The sequence below is a fragment of the Myotis brandtii genome, unplaced genomic scaffold (assembly GCF_000412655.1).
Source record: "Myotis brandtii unplaced genomic scaffold, ASM41265v1 scaffold8, whole genome shotgun sequence".
Classification (NCBI taxonomy): Eukaryota; Metazoa; Chordata; class Mammalia; order Chiroptera; family Vespertilionidae; genus Myotis; species Myotis brandtii.
The window spans coordinates 5,771,949-5,791,818 of NW_005371219.1; the positions used below are offsets into that span (position 1 = coordinate 5,771,949).

The 19,870-nt window shown below is 41.4% G+C and overlaps 1 protein-coding gene across 4 annotated transcripts in view; it reads left to right on the forward strand.

The window, feature by feature from the left end:
- The first annotated feature begins 9,605 nt into the window (after window positions 1-9,605).
- FYN (FYN proto-oncogene, Src family tyrosine kinase) overlaps window positions 9,606-19,870 on the forward strand; it is a 176,206-nt gene continuing 165,941 nt past the window's right edge. For 3 of the 4 annotated variants that reach the window (XM_005883739.2, XM_014531344.1, XM_005883732.2), the window contains exon 1: window positions 9,607-9,650. The gene's annotated coding sequence lies outside the window, so the exon portion shown is untranslated. Of the gene's footprint in view, window positions 9,651-19,870 lie in introns of all 4 variants that reach the window. The other variant, XM_005883734.2, reaches the window with a different exon arrangement.

Sequence of the window (19,870 nt, forward strand, 5' to 3'; positions counted from 1 at the left end):
AGTAAGTCTTGTTTTTTAATAACTGCTATTGGCTAAAGGCTTTAGAAGCAAAAGTGTCACTGCTTTGAACAAAGATTTCAACTGTTTTGGCACAGAATGCACCCAAACTTTATAGAATGCATCTATCATACCATTATGACACACCTACATTGATTCAGACATTTCTCAAACATTTTTAAAACCTGGTTGATGCTGACAGGCAGTAAAACAGAAGGCATGTACGAACATGCTGAATATTCACAGAACACTGCCACAAAAATTTTGTAGTTCAATATTTCTAACTTGTCAATTTCTTCATCTATAGTTTATTTTTCATTTGGTAGGCTATAACCACTTGTTTGAATGCAGTTATGAGGTGTTCATATGCCATACCCAATTCCAAGTAACTTTTTTCTCCATAGACTTTTTTTTTTATTTAGTAAGGGCAACTGCTTTTAGCATCACAAATTTGTATTTATGTTACACAAAAAATTTCATCTCTTGTGTTAAACTTTTCACAAGTTACAGTAGCATTCACAGTAACATGAGATGTTTTACCTGTGACAGAATGAACCTCCACCGCTTTACTTTGCTCTCAGGAAATAGAAAAAAAATAAAACTATTATTAGAATTTATTAATTTTTCTTTTTAAAATACCTGTTAATACTAACACAAAGCTGGAATCACTTAACTGTTTGCTAAGTGTTTCCCTTCTGCTAATAAAACCAACACATTAAAGCTATCACTTCACTTTCCATATAAGCACAAAAAACCTGAACTCAAAAATAAGCACAATCAACCTAGAAAAGCAGCCATTCAATCTAAAAGAAGAGACAGGTTTCCTAGAGTGCTATTAGTGAACTCTAAGAACGTGTCATCCTCAGACACAGTGCTACTTACAATTACTGTTAACATTTCCAGTAGTTGCTGCTGCTGTTAGAGCAGATGTGTGACTTATGGTTTATGTAGTAAATGACATCACTATGGCTTCCATGGTAGATAATAAATATCAGTAAACATTTTGTGCCAGTTAGCATTCATCATCACCTTTCTTGAAAAACAAATTCAATTTTTCATTAAATATTGCAGAGTAAAATAGCATAACTATCAATAAATGACAAAAACATTGTAATGAGAGCATGCACACCATTCTTGAGAAGGCCTGTTTCCCACAAATATTTCATGTAAACCTAACCTGTAACTTCCTATAATTCCTGTTGGTCCCTCTGCCTCGTTATTTTGGACATCTCAGGCTGCGGCATGGGTCATAGCGCAGCTGGCCAGTAGCATCCAGCGACTGGTAGACTTGACAGTTGGAGGAGGTGGCTGTCCTTAACTGCTCATGTCCAAGTGCTTTTTGTTTTATTGGTGAGCATCTTGCGTGTTGTCCTTGAAAGGGGGTGTTTACTTAAGCCAAGGTTGGAAAGGACAGAAAAGGAGATGGATTGTCATTGGTCACCTTTCAGACTTAATCACATGTTATGGTGAACATTCTCTTCTCCATGCAGTTGTCTCGCCCACTAGTAAGACTATGGCAGAAGCTGGAAGTGCATGTGCACCAATGGTGGTACATTTTAATGCAACGGTTAATAATACTTGGTTTAAAAAATGAAACCTCTGGACAAATGCTTAATCCAACTGGCTGTTGGAACAATAGGTGTAAGCTAGCACTTCCACAAACAAGCCAAGGCGTAAGGCTACCCTAGTTAGAGATCACGTTTCTCCATCTCCTTTGCATCATCCTTTATTGTCTGGACTATTCTGATAACATTACTGTTCTGCCTTCCTTTACTGTTGACTTCCAATCCCACTCCCACAACAGCTGGGAGAGCTTTTAAAAATCTATGTGAGATCACATTGCTGGGTAAATTCATTGTCTTCCTATGACATAAAGTCCAGCTCCTCACTATGGCCCAGAAGGCTTTTCATGCTCCCACCCTCGTCCACCTGGCCCCACTAGATTTTAAGTTGTTAAGGGCCTTCTCCTTCAGTTTTCTTTGCCAATATTTCACATGAGAGCTGCTCAGCATATTTTCTCAAAAGAATGAGCATGGTTTACTTCGAATTGATGAAAGAAAAAAAAGGAAGTGTCTTGCTAATCTATGGCTTTAAGGAAATTCAAGTCCAAATCTCTATGTCCTAAGTATCATTTCTATCTCTAATAACAAAGTTGGACAGCAGAATGTATCAGGATTAAATCATCCCCAATAACGGAGGTGTTGTCAAGCCTACAAGCCATTCTGATTCTGTAGTCTCCCAGCCCCTCCCTAATGGGGAGGTAAGTGTGAATTATAGGGAGTCTATTGTTTTCCCTAACAGGTCAGAGATTAGGTACCACTTGGTGTACAGGAGGAGGAAAATGCTTCTCTGATTGATGTGGGCAAAACTGGGAATATGATATTGGTGGTAGAGGAATACTTTGAAGTCATGATTTTGAGATCTCGTGTTCTTACACAACTGCTTTCTGTTGGATCTCTCTTTTTTTTAAAACATACCACACTGTTCAGTTTTATCATGGATGCCTTTCCAAGGACAGTAAATGGTTTCACACACTGTAACATCGTTTCCATGGCAACTAATGTATTTTAGCAAAGAGAGACTGTGCTAGAAGTAGGCTAAAAAGGACAAATACGGAAATGGCACAGTATAAAATGTGGGGCAATGTGTGTTATAGTAAAGATTTTTTCTCTTTTTTTTCTGACTTCTTGTGTAGGGAAAACCTGTGTTACTAGATCTTGGCTTCTTAACGCTTACTAATAAAATTTTTACTGCACCCCACACTGTCCAGTATTTTGCAGACACAATTCCTTCAGTTGGTACTCATATTTGTTTGTTTGCTTTAACAGTATGTATTCCATCCACATACAAACATTTGTAATTCCATCAATTTTTAAAATATATTATCTTCACCTTCATTGCATTCTCTTCTGGTAACCACCCCACTTCCCCGCTGCCCTCTGTGGCAATGCTTCCTGAGAGGTATTGTCTACATTACCTGTCTCTACACAACGTTTGTTTAAAAAAATCAGAGCTGTTCCAGCCAGGCTTTCGCCCCACCACTTGAATCAGTTGGTCACACCCTCATCCTCTAAGGATATTACAGTTTTCCTCTTTTGTTTATTTAGAAGCTAACATGCCTGAGTACAAATTTCAAATAATTCTACCAAATGTCAAGTCCATGTATGAACATTTATATAAATCGTGGTTTAAAAAGGGGCGGGGAGGGTCAGATCATGTTATGCTGCTTTTTACTTCTGAATGTACTTGGATTATTTTGTTATATGATAATAAAACCCCTTCTGTGCTTTTAAATAAGCCCCGAGTGGAGGGCAGATAGCAGTCAACGTCCTATTTAAAAGAAAGAGAAACCATGGAATGGATCTTACAACTTATAAAGTAGTAGCAAACCAGTCAGTCTGTAGGGTGGATAATACCCTCATTTATGTTTGTTTGGGCCACATGGTGCATTTAAAGAAATGTAAACTAGAGCTTCAAAATTGCACAGTTTTGTATAAAAACTGATATTTCTAGCTTCTCTTGAAAATATTGGAAGTTCTGGCAAAACTAAGCCTGTATTCTCTCCTGACAACAGCCTACCCAAGCAGCATAGCAGCTGTCTTCTTGCGATGGGGAGGACCATCAGCTCCATCGTTTATTCTACCTGCTGGCCTGGCCCTGTGGGTGTTTTAGTATCTCTTGCTGCACCCCCTTCCCTCCACTCATTCACAGAGCAGATAAATAGCTAGGGTTGGAACTTGATTTCCAAACCAACTGCTCCCTCCCTGGCTGTGGACCAGAATTCTGTGTTTTAAAACACAGAATTTATAAGTCAGTGGTGAGAATTTATAGTTCAGTGGTAAGAGGCACCCTTAGGTGGTAGAGCCTATGTTTTGCACTTTACTAATAGCAAAAGATCATGCAGTTAATTGATAGGGTACATACATTGTCATATTTGGGGTGCCTCCCACTCTTGTTTGCTTCGCTTCTATCAGAAGTCAATCTGTACTAGTATGTGCTGCCAGTTGTGATGTGCAAGATGGGGGTACTGCAAGCAAGTGTGACCACTTCTTTGTGTATAGAAAACTGGCCAGCAGGGAAAAGCTCCAGTGTCTTACTAGGGGTGCAGATTTTCAGTGAGCATATGTTACCTTTCCGGTGAGGTAAATGAATATTTACAGACAAGAAGTAAAAACAAGGCGGTAGGACAAAGTTTATACAACATTGGCTGAGCCTGGTGATGTCCTCCCAGTGTGGGAGACTCAGGATGTTCCCCGGTCATCTTTGCTGTCCTCTTCTAGACTAGACCCTTTCCTTGGAATTCCCTTGGCACCATGTCAATGTGCTGAAGATTCCGGTGGGTGGCATCGACTTGTTACCAACTTTGTCACTGCTCTGGGCCCCACCCCATTTTGAATGTGCACTTATCACTCACTGCACCGTTACCAGGGGCGAGTGAGATTGGATGAGAGGTTTCAGGTGCTGCCATCTCGAGCCCTGTTAGAAGGTTCATCTGTGCAGGGGGACACAGGATAATGAGTTAGCCTAGGCCCAGAAGGAATGGCTAGAGGAAAATGCATTTTTCCTAGGGAAACAGGGCCATGAGGAATACCCCACAACAAAGGGCCTTCTCTGAGCTGGGTCCTGTCTCTGAGGCCTGCCCCAACTGTCAGACACACAGGAGATTGTGGCGCCCCTGAGCGTGGCTGGTCCCTTACACTGCACTTGGTGTCTGTGCAGCTGTGGAGGCATCTGGGCGGCCACTGTGAGAATGGGCCTGTTCCTGGGCTTCAGGCTGGGAGCCAGGGGCCACCCCGCGCCAGAGAACATTGAGGAGCTTCTGTGTGCACTCTGTGTGTATCCCAGCTTTCTTTGGAATTGTGGCAGAGTCTGGCCCTGCCTGGTCTTTTTTGTGCCTTAGGTCCTAAGTTAAGAATAACTGAAGGAACACTGCCCCCGTTGACACGCTTTATATAGAAGTTGCTATCAAATGACTATTTTATCCTCAGTCGCCACTGACATCACGCCACGTACAGTTCTGAGGTTCTCACTTTAATTTTGATTGAATAGAGCCATGCTCGTTGGAGCAGAAAGAAGCCATTCAGATGTGAATGTGTGAGGACGTGTCTAGAAATGTGCAGATGTTTTTTGGCAGGTCAATGAATATCTTAAATCTTTTGCAAGTAGTGAAAAGGGTTGAATTGGGAATAGAGAAGATCTGTGGCAAGAGAAAAGTACACCTCATTTCTCTCTCAGTCTTCTTTTTCTTAAAATAATTAAACAAAATTCAGACTGTAATTCTACTCTTGGATTCATCATGGCACCCTTCAATCTCCTTTTTCTTAAAATAATTAAACAAAATTCAGACTCTACTCTTGGATTCATCATGGCACCCTTCAATCTCCTTCATCACATATGAGACGTGACTGTGACCCTAATGTATTGAATCTCAGTTTCTCAGTCACATTTTAAAAATAAAACAGGAAACACTGGAGAATATTAAAAATACTATAACAGCAGACTCTCCAGATTGGATCATTGTTGTCTAATTATATCTAAAGACACAGGACTAAATTGAAAGAAAAGATTGTCTTCTGGTTATGGATATGCTGTGTGTGCTTTGTGGGTATACCCTTTCTTCCCAACATGCACCCCTTCTCCTACATGCAGGGGTGAATGGGATGGGCGTGATTTAGTGCAGTTTCACTCCTTTCCTTTCTGTCAGTTATTTCTTCATTGTTACTCTGTCACGGCCCCTCATCACCCTCACCCCGCCACCAGCAGAGATGGCACCAGTTGTGTGGAGGCACAGTGCTCGGTGTGTCCTGGCCACAGACGGGCTGGCATTCAAGCAGGGGAGACAGTGAAACAGGTAGTGAATAAAGTGCTGTAAGAACAGAGGAGAGGAGATCTAGTTCTGCATAGAAGTGGGACCAAAGGAAACAAGAGTGAAAAGGTGATTTTTGTCCTGGACCCTGAAGACCAATTAGGAGAAAATTATACTGACCCAGCAGGGTTAGTGAGATTGACATGATGATGCTAAGTCCAGGAATATGCTGGGGCTGCATCTATTTTTCTGCCTCTTCCTGGGATAGAGGCAGGTTGAAAATACCTGGTCAGAGGTAGCAAAAATGTTCTCCTATCTGGCTGACTTCTTAGCTGACATATGCCGCCTCTCATGATCTGGTCTCTACCTTAGCTTACGGCCTTTCTCCCACCAGCCCGCCACCATCCTGTTACCCGTCTCTCGATCCGGTAGCATTACCAAGCCTCTCGCCATTCTCTGAACATGTGGCTGACACCTCTTTCACGATCTCTTTATCCCTTTGCCTGCCCTGTCCAGTCATAAGATGCCTTTGGTAGGTACCTATTGGAGATGTTCCCTAGGCATTTGGAAATACGAGAGTGGTGGGGGTTGGAGTGATGGTCATATCAAGAGTGAGCTCAAAGTTGAGGGTTTCTCAGTTTTATTTTCAGATTTTTCTCTAAAAATAAAAACCTTTCTATATTCTTCCAAAGATGGAGGATTTGATGTGATCTAAATAGTTAGGAATACAGTAGCCCCCCTTTATCTTCAGGGGATACATTCCAAGAGCCCCAATGGATGCCGGAACCACCCCATATATGCTATTTCTTCCTATGCATACTACACTTTACATCTTCTCTTTTACATATCTGAATTGCCAGCACCACTACTCTTGTGCTTTGGGGTCATTATTAAGTAAAATAAGGATTACTTGAATATAAGCACTGTCGATCTAATAACTGAGGTCGCTACTAAGTGACAAACAGGCAGGGAATGTATATAGCATGGATATGCTGGACAAAGAGATGATTCACATCTCAGGCTAGACGGAGCAAGATTTCATAGGCTTCTCAGAATGATGCACAATTTAAAACTTATGAATTGGGTGTGGTTTTTTTTTTTCTGTAATGTTCCATCTACTATTTCAGGACTGGAGGCAACTGAAACCTCGGAAAGTGAAACCATGTATAAGGGGGGACTGTAATAGTTCTTTTCTGGCCAGGGCCTTGTCCTTTGGCATCTATTCCTGCAGTAGATCACAAATCTGCAACGTTTATGCATCAGCTTTTAACCTGAGGAATCTTTGTCACTTCAGTTATGTTTCTCAAGCAAAACATCAGCACCACATCAGCAGAAAAAATAAAAGCATGGAAAATGCACACAATCTCACAATTGATTACATAGTCAACTATTTTTAATGTCTGTATAACTAAATATGCACATCTATATCTGTACACACACACATATGGGGGTGGGGGAGGCCTATCTTGCCGTAAGCCTTGGAAACTTAAAACTTGAATATTCTGACCATCTAGATTTCAAATAAAGATAAAGTTGAGGACTAATTGGTCAGTTTTTAAAAAATTGTTTTTTAAAATGTAGGAGTCATTTAAATATCCCTCTTTTCACTTGAAATACTTCATGACCAAAATTTATTTATTCCCAACTTTTCAGAAACACAACCTTTATTTAAGAAAGATATACCTGGTTTTTAAAACAAATGCCACTCTTCATTCTAGATGAGGTTGCCATATGAATTTTACTTTTAGGCAATTCTGTTTCATCCATCCCTACACTCTTTGAAACAATGGAGCCAGTGCCTAAAAATATCTAAGGTCACATGTGCTTGCTGGGAGTCTGGAAGTTAAAGCTGTGACATCCTTCTGGTTTATGGCTGCAGAATGATGTGTGTATATATTGTTTTTGTTAATTAATTCCATCTGTTTAGCAAGCCAGAAACAGAAATCAAATGATGCTGTATATACATATATGGGTAAGATTCCTTGTGCAGTGGCGAGCCAGCAGCTCCAAACGGTTTTCCAGTTTTCCTTTTGTTACTGTTCGCTAAAGTGCCGTGAAGTGAAGGCTCATTCTTTCACAGCCTGTTGTGAATTGGGCATCCTGTGTGGTTGCAGTTATGCTGTGTGCATGAGAGATGTTAAGTTCCCCCAGTACTTTGGAAAAGGGTAATGATTCTCCAGCTGCTCTTTCTGTGGCCAGTGAAGAAATATTTCACCTTGCAAATAGAAAATTTTGTTCTACAAATCAGAATGACAACCCTCCTAAACCTCTGTGGAAGTGTGCAAGAATGGAAGTCAGACTTTCTCTGTATACCTGTTCCCTTTGGAGAAAAGTTCTCATAGTACTGTATTACTCTGTTCTAGTTATCGGGAGACCAGTTAATATTTCTGGACAGAGAGAATTCCCATTTTTTTTACAGCTTGGCAACACCTAGTTCCCAGTGGGTTAGCCAGAAGAAAAGGCATATATGGCCTGGTGACATCTCCTTGGTTAGGACAGGACAGCGTGTCTCAGGAGCAATAAAGAGATGGAGTGACATGGGTTGCTAAGGTACAGGCTGTCATGGCATGCTCATTAGCACATTCTCTCCCTCCAGCCTCTTTGCTGGTTCTCTTGCATGTCTGCAGTGAGTTCATGATTTGAATGCCCATCTGCAAAAGACAATATATGAGTTTTTAATTCTCTTCCCCATGGTCATTTTTCCCCCTACATTCTGAGTCATCTTTGATTAAACAAACAAAGATACTACTGTTAATTATGCATCCTTTGAAACAGCACAAAAATTCTCTTTTGTATATGTGGGGGGATGCTTTTGATGGGGATAGTAATTTATGATGGGGGTGTTTGAAACCATGGACTAAGAAGAAAGAAGCTAAGAATCATATTTAGCAAAGTTTGAGTCTACTAAGACAGGAAAAATTGCTTCTGTTTTTTCCTGTTTTTCAGATTCCTCAAACCTTTCACTTTCTGCCCTAAACATATCATTGTCAACACAATTCCATTCAACCATTTTTATTATTCTCTTTAGACACCTTATTAATACTGAGATTTTTGTTTAAACAGCTAAAATTGCAAAAATAAATGAGGTACTATACTATTGGCAGGTTGTAGACAGAGTATATGAGCAAACTGGAAATCTGCCACCCCCCTGCTAGCACTTTAAAGATTAATGTGAAGTGGGCATGGGTGCCGTCAGAATTAGCACATAGCTTGGCCAGGGCCTTGGCATGAGGTTCTAAGGTAATCCTGGGGCTAGCATTCCATGGCAGGTTGGTACAGGCTGGTGAGTTGGCAAGCCTCCCAGAGAGGGGGAACCCCAGCTAATGAGAAATGGCGGTCATCTCAAGAAGGTTGTTTTGACAGTGAGGCCCACCCACAGTCAGGAAGTGAGACAGATATGTTCTTGGGGTTGGGGGAGATTTAAGCCAAGAGGTACGTTGAACAAGACCATAGAAAACTCAAAAACTCACTTTTAGTGTGTCCCAACTATGGATAACTTGTATATACCCTGAAGGAAGTGTATTTGTATGTGTGTGTACTCATTTAAGACCTCCATTCTTATCTTTCCTGGCTTTTGAAAGTTAAAATCGAATGCTAGCTTCTTTTGGTGGTACAGGACCAGTTCTTTGCAGTTTCAGGCAGGTGTTTGTGGCAACTATGACTTTGCAACAATTGTGTGAACAAGAAAAAAATTGTGGGCAAAATGATTTTCTGTAGCAAATGGAAATTTTATGGTTGTGTTTTGTGGGTGGTTTAACAGGCAAAGTGCTCAGTTCTCTTTTGATGTCTCTTTTTTTTCTTCTACAGTTTTTTGAAGAAGCAGGATGCTGATCTAGACGTGGAAAAAGTAAGTTGACAAGTTTCACACTGAGAGTACATACCTTATAAATTAAAAAGGGTTTCCTATTGGAACTCAAGACTTGGTCCACTTTGAACTTGGGATTGTGACTCTGAGTCTATAGGTTTCTAAGAGAGAGGTAGAGTTGGAGATGGAGCTGGTATATGAAACAGCAAGTCTTAGCTCACTTAGGTGAACCTGCTCTTTTCCCCTTTCCCAAAGTTGAGTTGTAATACTCAATTTTGATAAGTATGAGAACATATGTTTTAGCTATAAGATATGTCTCCTTATCCTAGTAATAGAATGGATCAGTTGTCCTGTGCCTGATGAGCCTTCAGGCTTGGTGTGGGATGGGTAGCACTCTTCCTCAAACTGGTTAAGGGAAGTCCTCTTTAGTCCGTTCACTGTTGTTTTTCTCCAGCCTCAGATGGCTACTGCTTACCTCTGTCCCTACTTGCACCTTTGAATTAAAAGCACTCACCTGGAGGGGGTGGCTCAGTGGTTGAGCGTGAACCAGGAGGTCACAGTTCGATTCCAGGTTGGGGCACATGCCCAGGTTGCAGGCTTGATCCCCAGTGTAGGGCGTGCAGGAGGCAGCCAATCAATGATTCTCTCTCATCATTGATGTTTCTATCTCTCCCTCCCTCTCCCTTCCTCTCTGAAATCAAGTAAAAATATGTTTTAAAAATAAAAATAAATAAAAGCACTGTGTAACAGGTCATCTTTCATTCACTTACCATTTTGTGGTGCTCACTGGTGCAGACACCATGCTGGACTCTATTAGACAGGGATGACTGTGACAGATGAGTACTCAGGTGATTATTATACAGTGTGCTAGAGCTGTGCAGAAGGGGCTCTGGAAGCTCAGACTGAGGGCTGGGCCATCTAGAAAAGCTCTTTGGTGGAGAGAATGTGTGAAAGAACCATGTATGCATTCATTCTGTGAACGTTTTCCATCTTCTCTGCTTGTACATCTCTCTCATCTTCCAGGTGCTTTGGGTTCCCATAAAAGGCAGGATTTAAGACTCACTAGCCACCTATAGGATCCTTTTCTGCCCCAAGCTCCACTGCACAGGTCTGTTGCCTTGGGTGTAATTTATCAGCAGTTCTGAGTTGCATTCCTTGATTTCCTAGCCACTCTGGGGCTGCCCCTTCATCATCTGAGAATGACTTGGGCTTATTTCTCATTTTGAATTTGGGTGGAAGAGAGATTCTTCTCCCTGAACCAGCACTATTCCATATGCAGACATTCTGCCTTTAAGTTGAGGAAGTGTACTATTTGAAAACTCCTTCTAGAACAATTATGAGCATTCCTTGACCTTTGACCCATGCAACCCCCTAGCTCCTGCAGAATGGTCTGTGATCTACTTCAGTCATGTAGCTCAGACAAACCAAGGGGACTCGGGAAAATAAAAAGGCTCTAGTCCAAGCTAGGCAAAGGGGAGCCTTTTTAGAATCCCTGTGCATTGAAGTTTTGGCTGTGGAAGCCCATGTTGGCAAAGGCACTGCCTCTGGGGAAGGAGGGGTAAGCATTGTGTCCATCCTGGGCCAGGCCAGACTCACAGCAGGCTGGAGAGCCTTTGGGTGTCAGGAGCCACCTCAGGTTGGTGTAGCACAGAACAGCTGGAACCTCTGCCGGAGCAGTCCAGGAAATGCCTGATGCAGCTCCAGGCTGCAGGGTGTGTCATGCCTGGTGCAGCTCAGGCTGAGGTGAATCCTGTAACCATGAGCGGGGGAGGTCAATTTATGGAGGAGGCGGGCCCATTACCTTGCATTCCCTGTACAAGCCAACGCCTGGCAGACAGGAACGCTCGGTAAATGGGATGGGAAACCCTGAGTGGAATGAATTAAATTCTTGCTTCAGCTCTGCTGTTCACTTGCTCTGAGACCTTATGCAAATCTTTTCTCTTCTCTGGGCCTCATTTTTCTCATGAGTAAAGTGGTCTCTTTTCCAGGACCAAGTAAAGTTCTTCATTTTTTAACTTAAAAACACAAACCACACATATATTTTGGTTTTTCTGATTTGGGCTTTGTGCCAAAAAGGATAAAAGACTGTTAGCCACCAGTCTGAAGAACGCTTAGTAAGGCCCACCACAGGTTGGCAGCTCCTTGAAGGCACAGGCTTGTGTTTTGTACCTGGAGGTACAGTGAGTGTCTAATGCGGGAATGCGCAGTGTGACCAGCTCTGTCATGTGGGTTGTGTGTTTGTAAGTATTGAGGGAATTCGGAATGAGAGAAGCTATAAATGGGGTGGGAAATGCTTCTTGGGCTGTGTGAATTTGAACTGCCCCTGAAGGGCTCTGCCTACACCCTCTCAGTAGAGTGGTTAACTGCCCTATGGGAGTTTGCTGTTTTAAAAGCTCTAATTCAAAAGCTCCAATTCCATAATCTTTTTCTAATATTGGTAGTACTGTTGAGCAGAGATGTGTCAACTGTTCTTTTTTCTCTGTTTATATATCTGCCATTGTACAACAAAATGATGACAATTGGCCAATCCAAGTGAAAAAAGTCACAGAAGTCATAGTGTGTATTTTTAATGGAATTTTGAATTTTCTCTTTCAGTTGAATATTTTTGTAAAGACAGAACTGAATGGAAAGTTGGCTTTATTTTGACATGCCAAAGTCCAATATAAATCATAAATTGTGTAATTATTAATTATTGTCTATAGTTTATTGGACTTCCACTACATACTGAGGACTTTACATGTGTCACACTTGACCGTTGTAATAATCTTGTGAGGGAACCATGTCCCTTACCGTTAGTTGCTCAAGGCACCATAGTAACAGAAGTAACAGACTTCTCTTTCCCATACCCTATCTTACCTTGGAATGGCTATAATATTTGAGACAATATATTTGTATAATCTTTTAAAAAAAGTTTTATCTACACTAATAAAAGAGAAACATGGTAATTTAAAAAAGTTTTATGAGTAAGTAATTTAAAAAGCAATGTTACTTTTAGAGAGGCCTTCCTTGACACTCCCCCTCCTGATCTGCATGGAGTTGCCCTACCACCTTCTACTTCTTCATATCTATCATTGTTATATAGTTGTTTGTACAATAACTGTGAATTATCTGTGTTCTCTATTGAACTGTAAGCTTTGTCAGGACTAAATCCTTACATGTGCTAAGCATAGTGCCTGGCTCCTAGCCTGCCTTCTTAAAAGGTTGACTTCAGGCATGAATGAATGGCACCTGACCAAATTAAGGGGTAATGGGAGCCAATGAAAGCAAGTTTGGTAGGTGGAAAAGTAAAAAATATTGTTTTGTATGCCAGATATCATGTTTCTCTTTTCCATCTATGGGTTTTATCTGTGGAAACTATGCTTGTTAATAGCATTTTATGATGATAAGACAATCATTCCTTGGCTTTCTCTCCAAAAATACAAAGTTTCAAGCAGACAAATGGATGGATAATTCTTTAAAATGAAGGAATCTGGGTAAGCAAAGAGAATCTGAAGATAAAAGAGGGAGGGCAGTAAGAGCACAAAGGAATATTAAAACTTTCTTTTTGCACAGAATCATCTAGAATTATTGAGGGATACACTTCTATGGTTTCCATAAATCAGATTTAAATATATAAAGTGTATCTTCTAAAAGTGAAACTCATACTCAACTGAATTTTAAAGAATATGTAATCAGGTTATGTCAGAGGAACAAAAATGCATTTTTTAAAGTAAAACATTAAATTGCATCATCCTGTTTAGTAATTTAAATCACAATTTAAATGGATTTGATTAAAATAACATCTACTTTGGTCATAACTACTCTCAAAGGGCTGAGGAGAGAGGTTTGGTTTTCATGTATTATATATGGCCTTGGTCTAGTGTGATTAAAAGTATTTTGGACCAGCTGGCGTGCTCAGTGGTTGAGCATCAACCAATGAACCAGAAGGTTACGGTTCGATTCCCGGTCAGGGCATATGCCTGGGTCATAAGCTCTATTCCCAGTGTGGGGCATGCAGGAGGCAGCAGATCAATGATTCTCTCTCATCATTGATGTTTCTATCTCTTTTTCCCTCTCCCTTCCTCTCTGAAATCAATAATATATATAAATTTTTTTTAAGTATTTTGGCACCTGCCCTGAGAGAGGCCCCATCATTTCTGTAGTTTGAGTGAGACCAAGAATTCCTTTGTTGCTATTCCAACTGTTTGCAGGATTTAGATAGTTGCCTTTAGGCCACAACTATGGCCACAAATGCTACTGTCTATTTGATAGACATGGGCCTCCCCAAATAAAAATTGTCATTCAAATAGAAAAGCAAATAGGAAAATCATCTCTTGCTTTAGAGATGTTTCCTTTTTTTCTGTGAGTTCCTTGAAATGTGTTAGTCTGTAAATGTAGAATGTATGTAGAAGTTGCTCAATTTACAGTGTTTATTTTGTTTTAATAAAGTCCCAAGAGAAATGATAAAAATATCTTTGATTCTTATTGTGGGACTAATAGTCTTATGAAGACAAAATCTGATTTTAAACAGTTGAGGCCTCAATTTGAGACTGCATCTGGAATCAAGCTTTAAAGCCATGGGTACATGATTCCTACACAGCTGGTTTAGAGGTAGAAAAATTAATTCACATAAGATTTTTCCCAAGTTGGAAGGAATAGGATTTCCAGGAATCAGAAGGCCAGCAGTGCTTACCTGTGTCCAAAGGCTTGAGAATTCTGGTCACTTGGAAGACACAGGGCTGTGTCTAGGTGGGTATGTGACGGCAGCATCTCACTGTGTGTGTTAGTTGCTCTATGGAGTTAAGGGGGAGAGTAAGAGGAGTAAGGAAAGGCCCTGGCCGGTGTGGCTCAGTTGGTTGGGCATCTTGTGGTGCACCAAAAAGTTGCTGGTTTGATTCCCCGTCAGGTTACATGCCCTAGTTGTGGGCTGTATCCATAGTAGGAGGCATGCCAGAGGCATGCAATCTATGTTTCTCTCTCACATTAATGTTTCTGTCTCTCCCTCTCCTTCCTCTCTCTAAAATTCTATAAAAATATTTTAAAAAAAGAGGAGGAAGGAAAAAACAGCATAGGCCAAACTCCCTGCCATCTGTAGAAGCCATTGCTTCTTGAATGGAGGGGAGGGCTCACCAGTACTTGTGGGGACTGGAGAAGGCAACTCCTATGCACAGATGGGAGTTGAACTCTTTCTAGTGTTCGTGCATAGGCCTGCCAGCCCCAGTGCCTGTGGGATATTAAGGTTAGCCCCAGAGCCTATAGGATGACAAGTCAGCTTCCATTCTTCATGTCCACTGCCCCAACCTTACACATGGATTGGCTCATTCTACTGGTGATCAGGCATCAGGAAAGACCAGCCTCTGTCACTAGGTAATCAATGAGTGAAGGCCAGGCTTCACACAGCCTGCTTCCCTAGTGACTGGGGATCAGGGAAAGGGAATGGCTTTGGGTTAGGGGATAGTGTTTAGGAAGGAGGAACTTGCTTAGAATTCTGTTTTAAACTGAAGAGCAAACATTTTTAGTCCTGGACCCAAAATAGTTGTTATGCATCATCCATAATAACTGACCAACTTTCTTTTACGTAGATCTCTAGATTGTAAAATTAAGTGCGGCTGTCCAAGAAGAATAAACTTGCCTTCTGCCAATTCAGATTTCCAAGACAATTAAAGACATTTTTTTTTCCTAGACATTACAAACTCAGGGAGATATTTATGACTCTTGGAAGAGCTACAGATAACAGTATTTACATTGTCATTCAAGTAAAGAATTGAAAAATTGGGATGACTTATATAGTCTGGGATGCAGAACAGTTAAATCATTCGTTTCTCAAACAATGAATACCTGTGGGCCAACTACTGTTCTAGCCCAGCGGTCGCCAACCTTTCGGACCTCACAGACCACTGGTTGCCGACCGCTGTTACTAGTCTACATGCTATCTTATTCAGTTGCCCTATTTTATAAGTGAGGAAAGTAGAGCCCAACAGAAGTTAAATGATTTGCCCAAAATCTTACATCTAGGAAGTGGCAAGTTCCAAAAGTAGGCCTGGGACCTGGCACTCCCTTCTCTTTCCACTCCAGGGTGGATGTTCTCTTGTTCTGAAGCTCACAGAGCAAAAGACAAATGACTCATCATCAGCTTCATGTATTTAACTGTTAATTTTATATGCATTTTTCATTTTCTTTTCACTTAATTTAAAAAGACTTTCTTATTTGTGGTTTTAAGGATGTTTTTATTAAGAAGAAATTAAAAAATTTAAAAGAGGACCCATCTCTTTGAACCTGATCTGGTTCCACCAGGTGGTCCCTTAGGTAACAGCATTAGAATGAGTTTCAAGGATGGCATTCTGTGGCAGTGGGTGTCTGGGGAGGCCTGTGGGACACTCATTGTCTTTCCATGGCTGGTTTCTAGTCTTGGGGATCATTTCATTGTATTCCTCATCTCAGTAACATTCATCATTCTACAAGGTGAGAGCAGGATGTTGCCGGGAGAGCTTGGGGAGAAATACTGCCCACATTAAAATAGAGAATCAAGACGAGTTTCCACCACTCTGTAGGCTTTCTCCTGTAGCTGTGAGTTGCTGCATAATTTGTTCCACTGCAGCCAGGCCTGCTGGGTAGAGATTGGGATCATTTGGTTGTCTGCTTTGCATAGACTTATTGTCTGTTGAAATCGCCTGTGAAGGAGAGATTATTAGTAAAATATGTATGAAGAATGGCTTGAAAGATGCTTTTGTCCCTGCCCCTAAACTCTTTTAAAAGCAGAGTTGCACTTGTTCTGAGACTGGTATGGAATAATCCATAAAAATACATTAATTCATGCTTTTCCCTTAAAAAAGGTTAATACTACCCACTTTTTGCCCACAGCAAAATTTTATTTAAGCAGAAAACTTTCTGGGTTAACTTGTGGCTGCCATAACAAATGACCATAAACTTGGGGTTTAAAACAACAGAGATGTATTCTCTTATGGTTTTAGAGGCCAGAGGCTAACATCAAGATATCGGTAAGACTGAATTTCCTCCAGTGGCTTTTGGGGAAATCTGTTACTTGCCTCTCCAGCTCCTGGTGGCTACAGGTGTTCCTTGACTTATGGCCACATCACTCCAGTCTCTGCCTTTGCCTCAGAATGTCTCTCACATCTCCTTCTGCATCCCTCTTATAAGGCTGCCTGTGATGGCTTCCAGAGCCCACCAGGCAATCCAGGATGAGCTGTTCTTCTCCAGACTCTTAACTTTATCATATCATATCATATCATATATCATATCATATCATATCATATCATATCATATCATTATCATGCCATGCCATGCCATGCCATGCCATGCCATAGAAGGTGACAGGCACAGATTGCGGGGAATAGGAAGTGAATATCTGGTGAAGGAAGTGGACATTTTTATTCCTCCCACAACTTCTCCTAGGGAATTTCTGTATTTTTCATTTCCTGAAACAAAGCTTGTGACCACTTGTTTCACATACTACTTTAATGAGTTTTATTTTCCTGGAAGGAGCCATTTGGAAGACCTACGACCTGACCTTGTCTCTTTGGCCTCAGAAAGGGAAGGCCATGCCTATCTTCTTTCTCAGATTGGGGTTATTGTAAGAATGAAGAATTCTGGGTTCTGAGAGTGGGAAGGGCCTTTAAAATCAGATCCTCTCAGTCTTGGGGGGAACTGAGGTTAGAGATGAAGGGTCACCTGAGTCAAGAGCAGAGATAGGACCAGCACTTACAGCTTAGCCCATCCCTTCCTCTCTGTTCCTGCAGACAGATCCCTAAGCTGTCTTTCAGAATGTAAGCCACTGGGTCCTTCATATGAGAGCTCTTCAGCACCTGAAACCTTGCAAATCCTGCTTTCCTAGGGCAACAGCCCTGGTTTTTACAAATATTCTTACTTGTCAGGAATTCTGTCATTCTGATAACTTCCTCCTAGATGTGTTCCCTTTATGTCATTGCCTCTTTTAAAACGTGGCTCTCAAACATGAACAATTTTTCAGAGATGGCTTACCCAGGGTAGAGTAAGGACTCTATGTCTAGACTGTTAGGTCTTAGGAGATGCACATATTTTCCACATCATTATATACTTAACTAATGCAGACCAAGATTACATCTCTCATTTAACCACTCTATCACTTCTTCAGCTTGCATTGAGCTTGTGTTCAATAAAAATTCTTAAGACTTTAAAATATGAATTGCTCTAAACCTTTCCCCTTTGCTCCTGCCATGTAGAAGAGCTGGGTTCCTGGCAGTAGAAGGATCAGATCAGCTTGGGATCCAGAATATAGTCCAGGCAGGAATCCAGAGAAGAGGTAGATCCATGGGCTGGGGCATGCTTGTGGGAACAGTACCAGCAGCAGGCAGTAAACAGGAGGCAACTAGGACAATTTGGTAAGTCATAGCACCAGGAGGTTCTCCCGCAGGCAGCGGTCTAGAGGGACAGATGTTTATCAGCAGCACTGTTTGGCTGAGCAAGTCGAGGGCCAGAGAGGAATTCCGGTGTGCAGGAACAAGACTCTAGCCAGAAAGCTGATGCAAAGAGTTGCGTCCAGAGCAAGTTATAACTGCTGAAATGGGAGTGGGGCTCAAGACAGGAGCTTTAGCCCAAAGGATAAAAGCCCCAGGTCTGAAGCCAGGGTCATAACAATGATGTGAGTCTGAGTGTCCATGGCCTGGAACCTCAGCCACTCAGAGCCTGGGCCAGAGTCTGCAGAATTGTGAACAGCGTAAGTTGTCTCAGCTAAGATTGGACATATAGATATTGGATTTTTTTTACAATTAAAAGCAGGATTTTATCTCTGTTAATTTGGGGGGGTTCTTTTGTTGTTTTGGTCAGTTTTGGCAGTTATTCCAGTCTGTTGATATCTTTTACAATTTCTATTCTTTCTTCCAATTAATTAACTATCCCCTTTCGCCTGTGAATTACTTGTGATCATAAGCACACCCTGATGAAAACATTAACCAAGAACGATACTCCTGCTGTGCAAGGGCCTCCTTCCAGGTGGATGTTGCTCCTCAGTGATGTTGGTGCTCAGTCAAATCTGAGTTCACCAAACTGAATTGTCACTTGGCCCGGGATTTCCTATCTTGATCAGCTGTGCTTTCAGTGGCTATCAGAGGCTTTGCTGACATGCAAGTGCTCTGTGACCACAGCCTATCACTCTGCAGTTCTGAGAAAATGTCCTGAGGTGGGGGCAGTGCAACAGGAAGGGGGACTTGGTGGAATGCTTACTTCTTCACTGCTCTGAGGGCAGAGCAGAGGTACCAGTTCTCATTGATGTCTGTGGGTTTCACTCTGGGCGTTAGCTTGTAGGTGATTTTTAAGGAGGGACAGAACCCCATATTCAGATCTGGAGTCGTAACCTTTGTTTTAAGGGTTCATCTCTGCTAAAGGCTGATCCTCCTGTGTGGCTCATGTGTGGTCTGTGAAGAGCGCTCAGAAGACTACATACTGTATGATTCACACTGTTGGGTGAATACCACCACTTCTCAGAAAATGGAAAGGTGTGTGTTAAGTTGTGAAATGTGTCACTACTGAATATAGTCAGAGGGTAAAGTGAGGGAAAGGAAGTGACAATGCTGTGTGGACCATTTATGTTAACAGAAGAAGGGATTACACAACAATTTATTCATTTGCATAGTCCTTCCGAACAAGACTACCAAGAGAAAGTGAGATGGTTTCAAGGTCGATCAGAAGGCATGTGATGCAGTAGACAGAGCATGTGGGCCTCAGGGGCTTGAGTAAGTCCTGACCGTGCCACTGAAGAGCTGTGTGATGTTGGCTGTGGGGGAAGCAGATAGTCATCAAGTGTAAACTTGCAACTGTGGGGAGTATCTGAAGGTGGGGTACAGGATGCTGTGAAATACATACAAGAGAATCCCAAATAGGAGCTAGATGAAGACACTGATGAAGAAGGGACATAATTTACCAACTTCTATTTGTTGTTCCCCCTTTGGTCAATATTGGCCAAGGATTGGATAACTTTTAGGTATGATATGGAGTAGATTCATACTTAATGTAGAAGACTGGACCAGGGAAGAAGATTCCTTTCCATTATTTTATTTTTAATAATTATTTTAAACAAACAAACACAATCTTTTTGTGTTTGGGGAAGATTTTGTCCTTCTTTAGAAGAATATTCTCAAAAAATAGTCCTCTCATACTGGGGGTGGGGGAAACACTCATTTTTTAAAATCTTCACCTGAAGATATGTTTTAGAGATAGGAAGGGAGAGAGAGAGAGAGAGAGAGAGAGAGAGAGAGAGAGAGAGAGAGAGAGACATTAATCAATTGCCT